This window comes from Giraffa tippelskirchi, chromosome 9 (assembly GCF_054371585.1).
Source record: "Giraffa tippelskirchi isolate mGirTip1 chromosome 9, T2T-mGirTip1v1.2.pri, whole genome shotgun sequence".
NCBI classification, from domain to species: Eukaryota; Metazoa; Chordata; class Mammalia; order Artiodactyla; family Giraffidae; genus Giraffa; species Giraffa tippelskirchi.
The window spans coordinates 21,898,159-21,903,554 of NC_137283.1; the positions used below are offsets into that span (position 1 = coordinate 21,898,159).

At 42.1% G+C, this 5,396-nt stretch overlaps 1 pseudogene; it reads right to left on the minus strand.

Moving 5' to 3' along the window:
- Nucleotides 1–3,106: 3,106 nt before the first annotated feature.
- On the minus strand, nt 3,107–3,850 carry LOC145521300 (protein BEX1-like; annotated as a pseudogene).
- Nucleotides 3,851–5,396: the final 1,546 nt, after the last annotated feature.

Consider the following 5,396-nt stretch of genomic DNA (forward strand, 5'->3'; position numbering starts at 1 on the left):
AGCCCCCTAAAAATTTTGAATGTTTTATTAGGAGAAATCAGTGGCATGGATCTTGCTAATTAGGTCCAGTTGAGATCCATGGCCACAGAAAGAATCTCTGACTGTAGCCAGCTATATCACACTTGAATTGAGATGGTGCCCTTGGCTTATGTGTAGATTCAAAAACTAAGAGATTGGGAATATTCTGGAGGGCACAGTGGAAACACCAAGATGGCAACAAACCAAAGGTATAAACAGAATATGACAGGATAAGCTCCAGGGTAAACTTCTGACCTTGGGCCTGTAATAACAGCTGTAAAATGAAGGCTGAAGAAGGGCAGCAGTGCATCAAAGAGCTTTTGTGGACTTGACAATAAACTCAAAAGACAGTTGTGTGATGTGACTTTTAAGATAGCAGAGCGTTCTTGTGACTTGGATACAGCATGGTCTTGGGAGTGAGAGAAAGTACTATTCTTTGCTATTCCAGAGTGTGAGAGAGTAGTCCTTACACCAGAGCCGAGCTTCTGAAATAGATTTAATGCAAGAGAGCTTAAAAATGAGGTCGAGAACAGCAGGAGCACTTCAGAAACATATAAGCATTAAATCTTAGGAGGAGTGACTGAAGAAACGAGAGATGTTTAAGTTAAGAAAGGCAAAACTGAGGGGCACGTGATGATTGTAGAAAATGTGGAAACTAGGGGCAGAACGTTTTTTCTACAGCTGGAGCCAAAAATCATGTATATGTGTTTGCCTGTGCACATGTTTTAAACAGAAACCTCTTGGTTTAGGCAGTGTTACCAATTTGCAGTCACAGGGTATAAGACATTTTATTCACGAAAGATCCCAGGGTCCTTGAGCAGACTTACCCATCAGAGAGCAGTGCTGGAGAGTCTTGTCGGGACCACCTTTGTCATGATAGAAGAACTCTTAATTATTCTCACCTTTTACTTACACTGCCAAGGGGAAACCACTGAGCGGGAACCTCCCTTTAGAAAAATGGGTCTGTCCAAGGTGGCATTGCATGCCACAGGAAGAAGGAAGTGCAGGTAGAGCTTCTGAGTGATCTAAAGATTCGATGAACGACCTGGGAAGGCAGTGACTCTTCACTTCCAGGAGGACTCCTGAAAAGTTTGGGCTGTAATATTTTATCTGAAGCCCAGCACGTATAATGCCCCGAGCCTGACAAAACACCTGCACTTCAGACCGTGTGCTTTGACCACCTCATAAGAGAAAAGATATCTTTTCCGTTTCTAGAACAGAAAAAAAAAAAAGTGTTATCGACTTATTGTTCAATTAATTTTGAAACTGTGGACTTACCTCTTCCTTTCATTTACTGTGTATTTCTTTGCAGTCTCCAGCCCAGTGGCTTTGTTACTCAGTAGAGAAAGACTGCTCTGAGAGTGCGTCATCCAGGGGGAACATGGCTCGTGTAAACCAGTGGTGCTCATGAATAAAACAGGAAAAAACATTTGCCTGTTCAGTTTGTGAAATTAAAAATATCTTTTATGAGTAGGAAATGAATTGAATTCCTTTTATTCTATAAGGAAAAGTAGACTTAAGTTGGTTGCGAGTGAAAGTAAGGGGAGTAAAGAACAGGGATTTTGTTTTATTTTTTAGTTATTAATATGTAGTTAGTAAGTGTGACTTTGCACATAGGAAGTAGTGCAAAAAAAAAAAATCCCAGTATTTCTTACCAGATTGCAGTGTCAGTGCATTATCAGCAGCTCTGTCAACAGACATAAGTGTGAGAACTCTCAGCTATCATAAAAAATGCAGTATTTAGAGTGTTTAAGTGGGATGCAGGAGGGCTCAGATGGCTGCCTAATTTATGAGCTTCCAGAAAGCTAAGCTGAGAATGGGCAATGTGCTCTTATTTGACACTGTTATTCCCTTCAGGTAGTAAGCATGACTCCCAGCGACTGGCTATCTTCAGTAATCAATTAATTACTGCTTTCCAAAAGAACCCATACATTATTTGATTAGCAAACACACTTGATCACCAGCAGCAACATTCATGCATATTTTGAAAGTACAACCTTAGAAGTCTTCAATCCTGTAGCTTGACTTCCCTGTTTCATTGTGTGTGTGTGTGTGTGTGTGTGTGTGTGTGTGTGCGCGCGCACGTGTTTTCACAATGACAGCTGATAACCCAAATGCATCTATCTGTTATATGCCTTGTATTACTTGGTCTTCATGGCTTCTCTCTTCCCTCCCCACCCCTGAGTCTGAGTTAAAAGGATATACTGTGTTGTGTTGCTTCCCAAGAGCTTGTCAGAGAGAATAGTTTTGTCATTTGCAGAGTGTGTTCATGATGCCATGACAGATTTGCCTGCATTTCTTCTGGTACAGCGCCTGAGATGTGATATATTTAGAACACCCTTTCCTTTCCCAGATTCCTTCCACCGCAGCCCCTTATTTTAGGGTTCTCATTTGCCACGGGGTTTACCAAATCTGAAGACTTTGGTTTAGGAAGTGACCTTAGTAGTGGACTTTATTTAATTCTTCTGCTTCTTTAAACTGCTTTATTAGTTTCATAATATATAACGAACATCTTTCCATGCAATAGGTAAAACTCAGATTCCCCTGGAGAAGGGCATTGCAACTTGCTCCAGTATTCTTGGCTAGAGAATCTCATGGAGAGTGGAGCCTGTTGGGCTACAGTCCATGGCGTCGCAAAGAGCTGGACACAACTGAAGTTGACTTGAAAGTGAAAGTCGCTCAGTCATGTACGACTCTTTGCAACCCTGGGGACCATACAGTCCGTGGAATTCTCAGGCCAGAATACTGGAGTGGCTAGCCGTTCCATTCTCCAGGGGATCTTCCTAACCCAGGGATTGAACCAAGGTCTCCTGTATTGCAGGCAGATTGTTTACCAGCTGAGCCACAAGGGAAGCCCCTGAAGTGACTTAGCAGTAGCATATAGTGAACATCCATGCAATAGGTAAACCTCTCCTGCTGACAGAAACTGACAGATTGGGTCAGAAGCACAGCATTCAATTAGAAGCTAGTAATAGGAGGCCCACAAGAAACAAGTAACACAAAAGGTTTACAGCAAACATACGTCACAAACCTGTAAGTTTAGGAAACATGTGTGTCTCCCTGTTAACTTCAGGGAAAACATCAGGATTCAAGGCAGAAGGCAAAAGTCATCATGATGGTCATGGTGAGGGGGTCTGTGCTAACGGCCCACAGTTGTTGTTCAGTCACTAAGTCATGTCTGATGCTTTGCTACCCCATGGCCAACAGCACACCAGGCTCCTCTGTCCTCCTCCACTATCTCCCACAGTTTGCTCAAATTCCTGTCCATTGAGTCAGTGATGCTATCTAACCATCTCATTCTCTTCCACCCTCTTCTTTTACTTTCAATCTTTCTCAGCATCAGGGTCTTTTCCAAAGATTTGACTCTTTGCATCAGGTTGCCAAAGTATTAGAGCTTCAGCATCAGTCCTAATGAATATTCAGGATTGATTTTCTTTAGGATTGTCTGGTTTGATTTCCTTGCAGTCCAAAGGACTCTCAAGAGTCTTCTCTAGCACCACCAACTGTCCAGAGACTATGACTCAAATGCTTTTCCCTCAGATAATCCATCAGCTTCCTCACTTCCTCCCCAGTCCTTTCCATATTCTCTTCTCTCATCCTTACCTGTGGCTCTCCATGCCTCCAAGTCATGTCCCATCTATACTGCAGGATAGGCTGCCTAACACGGAACCACCTACAATTTCCTCTAGGTACACGGTGTTCACAGCTCCCACCGGGAGGGCTAGAGGCTCTTCTTTATTAGCATCTTATCCATTTTCATCCTTTTCTCACTGTCCGGGTGGACATTTTCCATGTTGAGATTTTTTACTGCGTGTTTCTCTTTGGACACCATTGCTCCTGGGCCTGTCTTTGCTGTGTCGCTGCAGGTGCTCCACCGTGACACTTAAACTCCCAGACCTGCTCCCGCTCACCTCCTACTCTTGGAGGCCGCTATGGCCCACCCTCCCTCAGGGCCATGGGGAGCAAGGGCTGAGAGGGGAGCAAGCGATGGCCAGGTCTGATGCTAGAGCAAGGCACATGCAGTTCTTGAGTGGGGCGGGGGGACTTTGTTCTCAACTTTGTTTCCCATGGAAATTTCTTTTTATCATCACATGAGTAGAGTAGTCAAGATATTTTAAAAGAAACATGATGCGAAAATGAGTCAAAATTTAGAAGTCAGCAGTTGCTAAAGGCATATAATAATTTACAGTATTCTCAGTCATAAAGATCACACTTTGAAAAGGATACTTATTTGCTTAAACTTATAAATTGGGCTTCCCTGGTGGTGCCAATGGTAAAGAATCTGCCCGCAATGCAGGAGACCTGGGTTTGATCCCTGGGATAGGAAAGATCCGCTGGAGAAGGAAATGGCAACTGACTCTAGTATTCTTGCCTGGAGAATTCCATGGACAGAGGAACCTGGTGGCCTACAGTCCATGGGATCCCAAAGAGTCTGACATGACTGAGCAACACTGTCCCTATAAACAGGAGTAAAAAGGACGTCACCCAACAAGGTTGACAGTTCCCACATACCATGTCTCAATTTGGAGACAGAGGTCTGATTCATGCTATACTCTCCCCACACCTCTCACCCACCATGCTGTGACTCCTGGCCAAGTGTGCACAGACCCAGGCTGGCCTATTTTGACTTAGTTCAGCCCTCTGTTTCCTTGTCTATGATGTCACTGATAACCATTTCTTCAGATTCTGGTTGACCATCTCTAGTGATGGAAGGCTCAATACCTCAAGAGAAAGTTGATTTGAAGGGTGTAGCTCCAAACAATGGAATACTTTATCTCTCTCTGTTTTTTTAACTGACAGTGCTTTTAGTTCTCCAATTTTTTGAGATATAGTTGACATACAGCACTGTTTACATTTAAGGTATAGACCATTGATTTGACTTGCATACATCATGAAATGATTGACACAGTAAGCTTAATGACAATAATCTCATATTTGTATGTATATATATGTGTGTGTGTGTATAATTAAAGACATATACATTTTTCTTGTGTTGATAACTGTTAGGATTGACTGTCTTAACAACCTTCTTATATGAAATTCAACAGTGATATATTTACCATGTGGTAAATACATTATGTCCCCAATACTAATTTATCTCATAACTGAAATTTTGTTCCTTTCTACTACCTTCATCCGATTCCACCTCCTCTTGTCCTCCACCTCTGGTAACCACAAATCTTTTTTTCTATGAATATGTTTGTTTTTGAAGTACAATTGGCCTTCTATACATTTCAGAACGATCGCCACAATAAGTCTAGTTACAATCTGTCACCTTACATAGATATTAATCTCTTTTTTTTTAAATAAATTTATTTATTTTAGTTGGGGACTAATTACTTTACAATATTGTAGTGGTTTTTGCCACATATTGACAT